The following is a 14,388-nucleotide window of genomic DNA, read 5'->3' as shown; positions in this document are numbered from 1 at the left end:
CATTGCAGAATACAAAATAAATGCCCCCAAATCATTTGCATTTATACACTCAAATAATGAACTAACAGAAAGAGAAATAAAGAAAGTAAGCCCATTTATAATTGTCATGACAAAAATAAAATACCTAGGGATCAATTTAACCAAAGAGTGGAAAGACCTGTACAATGAGAACTACAAACCACTTCTGAAAGAAATTAAAAAAGACAAAAAAAAGATGGAAAGATATTCCATGCTCTTGCATTAGAAGAATGAACATTGTGAAAATGTCTATACTACCCAAAGTAATTTTCAGATTCAATGCAATCCACATCAAAATACCAATGACATTCTTCACAGAAAGGGAAAAAACTATCTTATCTTTCATATGGAACAGCAAAAGACCCCAAATAGCTAAAGCAAAAGACCCCAAGTAGCTGAACAAAAAAATAAATAAATAAAGCTGGAGGCATAACTCTACCTGACTTCAAATTATACTACAAAGCTATTGTAACCAAAACAGCAAGGTACTGGTATAAAAAATAGACACTCAGACCAGTGGAGTAGAATTGAGAAACCAGAACTCACCCTTCAGGCTTTGAGCCATCTGATACTGAACAAAGGCAACAAAAATCTACATTGGGGAAAAGACTGCCTCTTCAGCAAGTGGTTCTGGGAAAACTGGGTATGCATATGTTGAAGAATGAAACCAGATATGCGCCTCTCACCATACACTAAAATCAACTCAAAATGGATTAAAGATTTAAGCATAGACCGGAAACAGTAACATTACTAAGAGAAAATAGAGGTGAAACAATTCAGCAACTAGGTCTGGGCACAGGCTTTATGAACATGAGCCTGAAAGCACAAGCAGTAAAAGAAAAAATAAACAAATGGGACTATATCAAACTAAAAAGCTTCTGCACAGCAAAGGAAACACTCAACAGAATGAAACAACAATCTACAAAGTGGGAGAAAAATTTTGCTAATTATGCACCCAACAAGGGATTATTATCCATAATATACAAGGAACTCAAGGAATTATACAGTAAAAAAAAAAAAAAATCTATAAAATGGGAAAAGGACCTGAATAGACATTTTTCAAAGGGAGACATACAAATGGCCAATAGGTACATGAAAAAATGCTCAATATCACTCGTCATCAGGGAAATGCAAATTTAAACTGCACTGAGATAGCACTTCACCCCAGTTAGACTGGCTATAATCAAAAAGATGGAGAATAACAAATGCTGGTGAGTGTGTGGAGAGAAGGGAACACTCCTACACTGTTGGTGAGACTGTAAATTAGTGCAACCACTATGGAAAACAGTATGGATATTTCTCAGACAGCTCCAGATAGATCTTCCATACAATCCCACTATCCCACTTCTGGGTATAAACCCAGAGGAATGGAAATCATCATGTTGAAGGGATACCTGCACTCCCATGTTCATCATATAAACTCTCTGTTTACAATAGCCAAGACATGGAACCAACCTAAACATCCACTGATGGATGAATGGATAAGGAAACTGTGGTATATATACACCATGGAATACTACTCTGCCATAAAAAAGATTGAAGTACTCCCATTTGCAACAACACGGATGGGCCTGGAGAAACTTATGTTGAGTGAAATAAGCAAAGCACAGAGTGATAAATACCGCATGTTCTCACTCATAAGTGGGAGCTAAGAAAGAAGGAAAGACAGAAAGTCCACAGTAGTGCATTGGATTTGCAGAGGTATAGAACATACCTTGGGATACAAAGTGGAGGGAGGTAGAAAGGGGGAAGGGGAAGGAGGTTGGGGATAATTGGATGGGGAACACGGGGTACAATCACAATTTGTGGTAATATGCATGCTGCCAGTATGGATCTGGCCTTTACATCATGGGCACAAGAGTTTGACTATCAGCTTTGTATCTCATGAATATTCATAACCAATAAAAAAGTGTCTATTAAAAATTAATTGAAAATAAACTGTATGGAGTTGCCTACTTCATTTTTCAGTCTCAAATTTCCTTCTCAGTTTAGAGGCTATTTCCCCTTGTTCCTGCCTTTCAACAGTAATGTAGAAAAAAGAGAGAAGACTCCAAGAAAATCAAAGGTAAAAGTAAATAAATTACAACAAATGCCTCAGAAATAAGAAGGATTACGAGACAGTTGTGAAAAATTATATGCCAGCAAATTCGGTAACCTAGAATAAATTGATGAATTTCTAGAAAGACGCAACCTAACAAGATTGAGTCAGGAAGAAATAAAAACCCTGAGCAGACTGATAGCAATTAAAGAGATTGAAAAATTAATACATATATATTAATAAAACGAACGAACAAACAAACGTAAACCTCCCAACAAAGAAAAGCCCAGGACCAGATGGCTTCACAGCTGAATCCTACCAAACATTCAAAGAATACCAATCCTTCTTAAACTCATCCAAAAAATAGAGCTAAAGGGAACATGCCAAATACATCTTATGAGGCCAGCATCAACTTGATATCTATGCCAGACAAAGACATCACAAGAAAAGAAAACTACAGGACAGTCTGTCTGATGAATATTTATGCAAAAACATATATATATATATGTATCCTCGATAAAATATTAGAAACTGAATCCAATGACACACACACATTTCAAAGATTGTACAATATAACCAAGTGGAATTTCTCTCTCGCATGCAAGCCTGGTTTAACATATGCAAATCAATCATTGTGATGCATCACATTAGCAGAATGAAAGATAAAAACCACATGTTCATCCCAACTGATGTGAAAAAAGCATTCAACAAAGTTCAACATTCTGTCTTGATAAAAACTCTCAACAGTTTAGGAATAGAAGAAAAGTTCCTCAACACAATGAAGGCCATTTATGACAAATCCACAGCTAACATTATAATCAATGGGAAAAAACTGAAAGCATTTACATTAAAATCTGGTGCAAGACAAGGACGCCCTTTCTCTCTACTTCTATTCAATATAACATTGGAAGTACTAGCAAGAATAACCTCACAAGGAAAAAAAAAAGGCATCCAAATTGGAAATGAAGTAAATTTTTTTTCTATTTTCAAATGACATGATTTTGCGTGTTAAAAATCTCTAAAGATTTCACCAAAAAAAAAAAAAAAAAAATTGCTAGAACTAATAAATGAATTCAGCAAAGTTGCAGGATGTAAAATCAACATACAAAAATCAGTAACATTTTTATACACAAATTACAACCTAACTGAAAAAGAAATCAAGAAAACAATTTCATTTATGACAGCATCAACAAAAAATAAAATAAAATAAAATAAAATACTTAAGAATAAATTTAACCAAGGAGGTGAAAAATCTGTACACTAAAAATTGTAAAACATTGATAAAAGAAATTAAAGAAAACATAAATAGAGGAAAGATATCCTGTGCTCATGAATCAGAAGAATTAATGTTGTTAAAATGTTAGTATACCCAAAGCAACATGTAGATTCAACATAATCTCTATTAAAATCCTAATGGCATTCTTTACAAAAATAGAGAAAACAACCCTAAATTTGGTATAAAAATATTAAAGACTCCAAATAGCCAAAAGAATTCTGAGTAAGAAAAACAAAGTTGGAGGCATCACACTTCCTGATTTAAAATTATATTACAAATCTATAGTAATCAGAACAGTACGATACTGGCATAAAAACAGACACATAAACCAGTAGAACATACAGCTCAATAGCAAGAAAATATCTAACCTGATTTTTTAAATTTTACTTCTCAAAATACAGTGTAGTTGATTTTCGTCCCCCCCTACCCGCTCTTCTCCACCACCTCCCCCCCCCCAATGTCGTATCTGTTCACTTGACTTAAACAGTTCTTGGATGGACTTAGAGAAAATTATATTAAGTGAAACAAGTCAGGCATAGAAAGAGAAATACCCCATGTTCTCACTTATTTATGGGAGCTAAAAATAAATAAATATATAAACACACAAACAAATAAAGGGTGGGTGGGGGAAAGAAGACAGAATAACCTGATTTTTAAAATAGGCAAAAGACCTAAATAGATATTTCTCCAAAGAAGTCGTAAAAAAGGTCAAAGGGTCTATAAAAATGTGCTCAGCGTCCTTAGTTAACAGAATAATGCAAATCAAAACAACTATAAGATACCACCTCACACCCGTTAAAATGGCTATTATCAGAAAGTCAAAAGATCTCTTTCTTTCTTTCTTTTTCTCTTTCTTTTTTTCTCTCTTTCTTTCATGCTTTCTTTCTTAGCTCCCACTTATGAGTGAGGACATGTGGTATTTATCTTTCTGTGCCTGACTTATATCATTTAACAAAAGGAAAAAAAAAAGGAAGAGAGAGAGAAAGAAAAAGAGAAAAGAGAGAGAGAGAGGGAGAGAGAGAGAGAGAGAGAGACACCATAATAAAACGTTGAACATTCAGAAGGAGAGAACAAGCCTATAGTTACTAGAGGTGGGAAAGGGGAAGGAAGAGGAGCGTTAGGGTGTAGTTGGGTAAGGGATCCAAAGAATAATTACAGTTTGTAATGATGAGCATATTGATAATATTGATTTGATCATCACATACTGTGGACACATACTGATAGTCAACTCTGTATCCTATAAATATGTATAGTCAATTATATTTCAATTCAAAAAAAAATTTAAAAATTAATTAATTTAAAAAAATTGAAAATGATAACAAATATTGGTAAGGGTGTGAAGATAAGGAAACTCTTTACACTGTTGGTGGGTATGTAGATTCGTACAGCCTTTATGAAAAATGGTAAGGGGGTTTCTAAAGAAATTAAAGATAGCACTATCATATAACCCAACAATTCCTCTTCTGGGCATATACCCAAAGAATATGAAATCACCACCTTGTAAAGATATCTGCATTCCCATGTTCATTGCAACGTTATTCAGAGCAGCTAAGATATGGAAACAACCTAAGTGTCTATATATATATGCTTATGTTACATATGTATATATGTGACACATATGTATGCACACACACACACACACACACACACACACACACACACACACACACACACACACACACACACACATACTGGAATATTATTCAGCCCCCAAAAAGAATGATAGCTTATCACCTGCCATAACATGGATGATAACGGAGGACAGTATGCTAAGTGAAACAAGTCAGACACAGAAAGAAAAATATTGCATGACCTCACTTATGTGTGGAATATGAAAAAAAAATCAAAATCAAATACAAGTATTCAGAGATAGAGAATATTACAGTGGTCACCAGGGGTGAGGAAATGGGGTGGGGAGAAATTTTACTGTTATGGAATGCACCAGAAGCCTGTGACACCACAAAGAGGCAAACTCTTGTGGCAGTTTATGCAAGTAGTGGAATAAGGCTTCATTTTACCGTTCAGTAGTTTACACTTGTTCAGGGAGTTTTTTGATGCTATTGTTGGTCATTGGGTTTTTTTGCATTTTTAATCAAACCTTTTATTTTGATATAACTGTAGATTCCCATGTAGTTGTGAGAAATACCACAGAAAGATCCCTTGTACATTTTACCTTGTTTATCCCAGTGATAGCAAAGTAGTCATAGGCAGTACCTAAAAATTTGCATTTGGCTCTGTTCCAACAAAACTTCATCTGTGGACACTAAAACTTGCATTTCACATCATTTTCATCCTTCAGCTCAGCTACTGCGAGGATCCCAGTTGCTCACACTGCCACATTCCCTACACAGAGTTGTCAGCTTCATTTGCTTCAAGTTCAGCTCTGATCATGCCCTTTTCCTATGTCAGAAACCTTCAGTGATTCCTCATTGTGCACCACTTCTTTGTTAAACCTGTTTACTTGGATCTCAAAGCCTTCCTCGATGGTTTTACTCTAGAACTTCCATCTACACACACTCCTAAAGATACACTGTGTCTCAAACACATTGGATTATCACTATTCCCCAAACATATTAGACTTCCTCATCTTCAAGACTTTGTATGAATCAATTCATCTCAGAGCCCCTTTGTCCTCTCTTCTGCCAGTTAAAATTCTGCTCATCTTTCTGTCAAGGCTCTGCCCAAACTCCACCTCTTTCATGACCCTTTTACTTACTTCATTGAATGGGATCTTTCCATTCTCTGAACCTCCAGAAGATTTAGGCGTTTATATTTTGCTTGGCATTTCACTTCTATGTGTACTTGTCTTATACATTGTGCCCCCTCCCCCACTAAACTGCAAGTTACTGTCATATATATAATAGGTGCTCAGTAATTTTACTGAATTGAATTGAATCTGGCAGCCAACCAGTTACAACCCATATATGTATGGCTCTGAGAATCTCCTGTTTTTATTTCAAGATTACAAAGGAAGGTGCAAATACAAAATACCTGGAAATCTTTGTCTCTAATTAGGGTACTTTTACTTGTAAAAGTAAATTAAATGCTCACCTATTTTGTTGTAATCATTCCAAATTTAGAGGACACTTTTGGTGTAAACTGAACTCAAAAGATAAACGTTCTGAGTTCCTAACTTTCCTATTTTGTAGTCAAATAATCTTAAGCCTGTTTTTACAATTATAAAGCAATTGCCATGCCTCTATTCACCAGAGGTTTCCTTTATCTGTCTAGAGGAAAGCACAAGAGATAAATGAGCTGTGCTTCAGTTCCAGCTCTGCTATAAAATACAGATAATAATTCTTGCTTTAGAGGATTTTTGCAAGAATCAAGGGAAAGAATACATGTGAAATAAATGACTTTTAAAAAGAGCAAAATAACATGCTGAAGTCAGGTATTGTTAGATGCTTCAGTGGTCTTCAATTTTAGATTATTGTAACCTATTAAAGGCCATACTAGAATAAATAATATAAAATTGTTCTTTTTCTTACTTGGTTGAAGAAGAATGTATAGATCCCAGAGCAGTTGATTTGATCAAATCATCTTAGCAACCAAAAAATAAACAAGAATAAATTGCTAAGTGATTAACCTGCCAAAAATCAATCTGGCTTGTAACCCTGGATCCAGCTTTATTCCATGTGTTTTCCCTTGCTCTTTGCATTTCAGCCTAATGATACTTTAGAGTATACAGAAACAGGAAGCCAGTAATTCTTTTGCTGAGGTCATCTCTGGTCCTTTTCCTTGATTAGATCTCTTGCAGCTGTGGGTAACTTATGCCAGATTCTCAGAGGGAAAAAGTGCTTACTGATTCAGTAAGTTACCATAGAATCTGGCAGCTTCACATTGTTTTTCAATAATTCTATCATTTATTTTCTTGCTCTGATATGAACTAAATTTGGTGCACTAAATGTAGAGAACTTTACGTTTATTCAGAATCCTTTAAAATCACAGAGAGGGCAAAGATGCTACTGTATCAAATTGGTTATATGTGCAAGTTTTGTCAAAGTACTGAAATGTTATACAAGAGAGAAGCAAGTATGCTAATGCTAAAATATTCAATATATTCCAAAGCAGCCATTTCAAATATATGGTCCACTCAGGTTCCAAAATGGGAGCTTTATCCAGTTACATTCCTAATAAAGGATCATCACTGTTGCTGTCTTCCACAGTTTTCAACAAAGTTTTGTCCTCACTCCAGGAAAAGTTGGTGAGTTTAATGGAAATTTTAAAAGATAGGCAAAACATCAAATCACCAAAGATCATATTGATAATACCCAGTGTTGATGAGGATGTGAGGAATCAGCTATTCCCAGACAATGTTTTAAAGGGCAACTTGGCAATATCTAGAAAGGTTTTAAGTGCATGCACTCATTTATCAAACAATTCCACTTTTATAAGATGCTAACTCAAAAGTTCATGAGTACAGAAATGAGCAGATACTCAACCAGATAGTCTTTCATTGTTGTGAAACTATTCTGAGACAACTGCTGCCACCTTAAACCATGGCAGCATATAAACTAGTTGGACTCTAATTCAATAAAACTGCTGATGTAGCACCAGCAGCTATTTGAACCCCTACACCTATTAATGTATTTAAACCTAGCAACTACCTGACCATATAGGAAGAGTAATTAGAAATAGCTCCCCCTTTTCTTTGACATTTTACTGTTTTACTAATGATGAAACAGATATCCAGAGTTGTGATTTGTCTGAGATCACAAGTGAATTTCATGAAAGACCTGGGCCCTTCTTGCTCCACCTTCCACATATTTTTGACTGTAAACTGTTCTACAGAGTCTCTCAAATAGGATCAAATATTCATAGGAAGCTTAACATATATGTTTTATCACCTGAGAGATTCATTACAGATGAAGAGCTCCTGAATCTATATCTCCATCCAAGAACTCTTTTCTAAACTTCACATTCATAGTCCACAAATGCCTGCTGAACATCGCTACTCGAATGTCTCATGCATACTCAAATTCAATATGTCCAATGTTGAACTTCACATTTTCTCCCCAAACCCTCATTTCTTTTTGTGTTCAATGGCACTACTATAAATATAGATGTTCAGGTAAGAAACCTGAATGTCATTCTCTATTCCTCTCTTTCTTTTAACCCCAATACCCAATCAATAATTAATTCCTGGTGATTATATATCCTAAAAGTCTATTAAATTTATCCACTTTTCTCTATCTCCACTAAAACCACTTTACTTCGGGTCACCATCAATAAGAGTGGATTATAGCAATATCCTGACTGCCTCCAGAGAAAATCTAACATGAAAGTCTGATACTTTTACTCACTTCTGACCCTTCAAATGTGCCCAGTGGCTTTTAGAATAAATTCATATTTCTTAACATGGCTTTCAAGGTTCTGCATAACTTAGACCCATCTTACCATTTTAATCTCTTATCAATTTCTATCTCATATTCTCATCTCCAGCTATAAAAGGACCTTTTTTCCAGTTCCTAGGCTGGGTTAGGTATATTTCTATGTCTCTCTGGCAGCTTGAATCTTCCCTAGTACAGTACTTATGTGACTATTTTGCAAATACACATTCACTACTCTGTGTCCCCCACTAGAATGTACATTTGCGTAAGAACAGGAACCATATATACCTTGATATACTCAGCACGTAGCCTTATACCTAGGCACTTGATAAATAGTTGTGGAATGAATGAATAAATGAACTTCAATTTGTGGGATCAGAATCTAAGGCAAAGTCGATGGCTTTTCAATTCAAGGCCCAGTTGATGCTTTCATTCATCTTCCCCCACCTTTGATTTTGATCTAGCAGGCTTGGGTTCTGGGTGTAACTGTTTCAGGGTGTAAAGATTCTGATTTAAAAAGTGCATTTCATACCACATGTTCTCACTTATTGGTGGGAGCTAAAAATTAATATATAAATTCACACACACACATACACACACACACACACAAACCGGGGGGGGGGGGGAAGAAGATATAACAACCACAATTATTTGAAGTTGACACAACAAACAAACAGAAAGGACATGGTTGGGGGGGAGGGGGGGAGGGAGAAGGGAGGGAGGTTTTGGTGATGGGGAGCATTAATCAGCTACAATGTATATCGACAAAATAAAATTTAAAAAAATAAAATAAAATAAAAAATAAAATAACAGAAAAAAAAAAAAAAGTGCATTTCATGGAAACTATAAGTTCGACAGAAACTGTTACTTTTGATTTATCAACTGACAAATTTACTGAAGATAAATACAAACTGTCTCTTCCTTCCCTTTGATTCAGGCCAGAGACCCTTTGTGAATTTTTTTTTCTGAATTAGTTGTGCCTTGGATATTCCCCTGGAATAAGGCAATCTGTCTCTTCCCAGGGTGTCTCATCCTTTTACCACTTTCTTATAGCCCCATTTCTTTCAGATAAGCCATCTTGATCTTTGTCAGCTGGCCAGTATGCGGATCACAACCTTTGACTTTGGTGTTACAATGCTAAGGTGCTAACCAACCGAGCCAACCGGCCCACCCCAAGCTGTCCTGATCTTTGATCATGATTAGGCTAGAGATCTCTAAAGACAAGTAGCCTTTGGCAGGGAGTTGGGCCTTTCTTTTTAGAGAAACATCCAAGGCACTTCTTTAGGCAGTCAACCAGGTGGGATAAGGGAATGCATTTTCGTTAGTCTTGACAGATATGGAACTAATTGCTTCTAACAGTCAGCTGTGCATAGATTTCTATTTCTTCTTTTTCTTCAAATTTGTAACTTTACAAGAGGCTTTATAGGTACTAACTTTACAACAAATAATGTATTACTGAAGGTCATGAATACATAGCACAGATAAGCCCTGTTTACTGACTATATAATGTGAAAATTACTTAACCTCTTTGAATCTCAGCTTATTCATATGTAAAATGGAGATTAAAAAAGTAAATATCTACTTTCAAGGGTTGCGAAAGTTAAATGAAACAATGGATGCACATGATACATAGTAGATGCTCAATAAATCATCGTCGTCATTGTCCAGCTATGTATATATCAGAAATCTCAGGATTGTCTTTAATGCTTTCATCTTTCTCATTCACCATACCAAAGAAACCTCCAAGTTCTACTGATCCTATCTTCAAAATGCCCCTCATCCTTTCTTTACATTGCAACAGCCTCCTAAATGTTTGTCTCCTCTCCACTCTCACCAAAGTCATCTTCTTAAAATGCAACTCTGATAAAGCTGCTTCCCTGCTTAAAAACCCTTTAGTGTCTTCGCATTTGCTACTAACTCAGATCCAAGTTCATTAGGTTAACCTTTACTTTTCTCTCTGTTCCAACCCTGTTGTAACTGTCCAATTTCATTGCAGCCTACCTTTCCCCAGCGACACTGAGGAACTCAGTCGCCAAGCATGTCTCTGGATATTTGCTCAAACAACATACAGCAAGAGATCAACATTTAATTCAGAACCACAGAACTTTATGTTACAAGTCAATAAATATGAATTTTTGAAAACTCAACAAACTTTGGTAATAAAAAACATCTTTGAGAAATTGATGCTATAAGCTTTGGGGTTGTTTTCCCCCTCGATTTTGAATGCTCCTGTCCCTATTTTCCATTTTCTCCACTCTGAACTTAACTAAATTTCATATTTAAAGAGCAAAAACAAAGGTTACCTCCTCCAGGAAGCTTTCCTAGATTTTTCAGAAGAATTAATCAACTCTAAAGAACTTAGTTAATACATTCATTGTGGATTTCTTCGAGTAAGATTTGTATTATAGTTTATATGTATGTTTCTCCCTAAGCTATGAACTCCTTGAGAGCAGGGATTGTGAGAAGCCCAAATAAAAATCTATAGTTGATCTATTTGTAGAACTAGTAGGAAGAGACCCCTTCCCCCACCCCCACATGCCCACCCAAGGTATATATGAATGAATTGGTATGTACAAGAACACTTGTTGTTTGGATGAAAAGGAAAAAGTATTTTTGCAGGAGACTTGCTGGGAAAGTAGTCAGAAGACTTTAGTGTTATGTCAGCACTGGAAAAGGAAAAAGGGCTCTGAACAACACTACATGGAGTTTGGCTGAGGATTGCCTATATCCCACACCAGATGCTATACCCTCACATGACCTCTGGTAGGCACTGGTGATGATACCTGTACTCACAGACATATGATAGCGCCATGTAGGTGGCTTGTGGAGTTTGAAGTCTGGGTTGAATGGGACAATCATTTCTCCTAATGTTTCCATCACAGACAAAACCCCTACCAACTCCAAACAGGCCATGGAGACTGAGCTTTAGAAAACAATAAGGTCACTGGGTCATTGTGTCTTTCCATTTTGGTCTAGTCACATTCCACCCCCTTCTTTTTTTGTGGGTACTGGTTATAAGCTGGACTACCAGCCTCAGAGCCTGGGCCAAGAGAAAGTCAGGCTGAAGAGCAAGCAATGTTCTGTCACAATGACACAGTAACTGGGAAAGGAAGAAGCAGTTCACTGGAAAATGGAGAAGCAGTTCTCAGGTTTCTATGCAGTACTGAACTCTAAGAAGATCATCTCCCAGACCTAAGTCTTTGGGTGCTTTCCACAGTGTAAATAAAACTCAGGCTAGTGTGAAGGAGTTCTTCAACATGATTTCCAGACAGAATGGCTGCCTAGTAATGAAGGTCAGGGGCTGGGCTAGGCAGTGAATAGAACTATTTCTCCAGGAGGATCAAAGCCAAGTGGCCAGTCCAAACCTAACATGAAGTGGTGGGGAGAGTCAGAAGGAGGTCACCAAACTTCCATCAAGGACCAAGGTAAGCCAGGGAACAGGATCTCGGGGCAGGGTGTTGCTGGTCAGCACTGCTGAAAAGTAGCTTATGACCTGCACTTTGCTTTCATACTGGGGGCTTCTATTCTAACTTGTTTCAGAATAGTATGAGGAATGAGGTCAGTACCTTCAGGATCCTCTCTTTATCCATACAATAGCTCCTAATTTCAGTCACCAGAGTGGACTGGGCTTTGATAAGCCATAAATACTTGTAGAGAAAGGTGTTAGTTGTGTTAAAACAGTTTTGTGGTAGCTAAAAATAAATAAATAAATACACACAAAAAAATGGGGGGCAGGGGGGAAGAAGACATAACAATTACAATTCCTTGAAGTTGATACAAGTGAACAGAAAGGACATTATTGGGAGGGAGGTTTCAGTGATGGGCCACAATAATCAACCACATTGTATATTGACAAAATAAAATAAAACTTGGAAGAAAAAAGAAAAAACAGTTTTGGTATTTCAGACACAAATTTCTCACTTCTCCTATTAAAAACATTAGAGTTTTATGTTTTCTGGTCTCTGCAGAGAGAAAAATTTCTCTGAACTTTTTTTGAATATTTGTTTTTGTTTTGAATATTTGGGTTTTTCAAATATTTGTTTTACATGTGTTTCTCTTTTTAAAAAAACTAAAAATTACTTCTAAACCTCACATTGACCAAGTTGCTAAATAACACACTTTTTTTTTTCATTTTTCTCCTTTGCTGAGATAAAGAAGATGTTCATAATAATCCCAAGGTCTTATGAAATTATCTTTCTCCCACTGAAATTGATTTATGAGTAAGAGGAAAGAGGTGATGAGTAGAGGGCCACTGTACCCATCGCTTAAATGAGGCTTGGACTCTGGCATTCTGGTACAGAATGATGATGAACTGACCCATCTCAAAGGTTAGAGCTGCCTGGCCCTCATGTCCAAGGGGGTATAAATTATCAGTGACACATTGTTGAGAAATATGATGAGGGATCCTGTGCCAGTAGAGAAGAGTACATAAAATGTACTTTTGAAAAATATATTCTTGGCAAACATTACAAAAAAGAGGAGAGTGAAAGAAAGAGAAATGATTTACAAATAATAATAATAAATAATGAAGACAAAAGGGAGACATTAAAGAAGTGAAAGGTGAAAAGATAAAATGGATAACTCTCCCCTTGCCTGTGCCCTACTTGGCTTTGCGATTAGTTGAGACCAGTTGTTTTCTGGTAACAGGGTTGGAAGGCTCTGGCCCCTTGTGCTCTAGAAGGCGGGATACCTAAGGGAATACCACTGAACCATAAAACTTTCATCTTCATGGGCAGTTGGTCGGGGTTGTCACTGTGGTAGTGGAAACTTTTCCAGTGCCAGTCACGTTAACCTTCTCTAGATCTAGGAGTTGAGAATTCTTACATCGAGTGCCCATAGAAAATTCTGCAAGTCTTTCTATTGCCAGGTGCCATCCTGCAGACCAAGGCACCATGAAAAATGTCAGAAGAGTCTCTAACCCTGCCTCAGTTACACAAGAAAAATCTTTAAAATCCAAACCTCTAAGGTAAATGTGGTAGAGCACTGGTAGGGAGGGTCTTCAGTCTGTGGGGCCTAGGACTACTTCAATGTGGGAAGCTTTCTGTCATTGTGTCAGCTGACCTGATTATGTAGGAGAGGACACAAAATTCAGCCATTACAGGCTGTAACAGTATAGTTCTACTATACTGTGTCCAGGAAACTCAAACCTTCTCTTTCATCAGCAAAACCCAAACCTAAAGGTGACTTACTTATTACAACTTAAAAGAGACACTAAAACAAGTACTTCATCAACTTTCCTCCTCTGCTCCTTTTGCTCCTTGATTTACTTGATTAACTTTGATATAATGGTCTTTATTTTATAGCATATAGATCAGTGACAGGGTTTTAATGTACTAAGAAGGAAGGAGAAATGGGACAGCACAAGAAATGGTAAATAAGTGGGAATGTTTATGGTATTTGGGAAAGACAAAAAGCCAAATATTTTCACTGTAGCAGTTTCACCAAAGATAACAATAAGCAATTGGGTTTGGTTTAGGGCCTGATAGTAAAAGGGGATCTAGAAAGCCAGACCAAGTTTAGACTTTGCCCAAGAGGTAATAAAGACCTACTGAAGGTTTCTGAGCAGAAGATGACTTCAAAGTAGCAGAGTTTAGGGAAAAACATGTCATAGAAGCAGGGATATACAGAATGGATTGAGAAGGAGAAGGCATGAGAGGTAAAGATAGATTAGGGAGGCTGTTGTAATGGTCAAGGCAAGAGGCAACAGGGGACTGAATTAGAGTGGT

Source organism: Cynocephalus volans, chromosome X, assembly GCF_027409185.1.
Source record: "Cynocephalus volans isolate mCynVol1 chromosome X, mCynVol1.pri, whole genome shotgun sequence".
Lineage (NCBI taxonomy): Eukaryota > Metazoa > Chordata > Mammalia > Dermoptera > Cynocephalidae > Cynocephalus > Cynocephalus volans.
The sequence above is the reverse complement of the archived record's forward strand: the minus strand, read 5'-3'. Positions refer to the sequence as shown.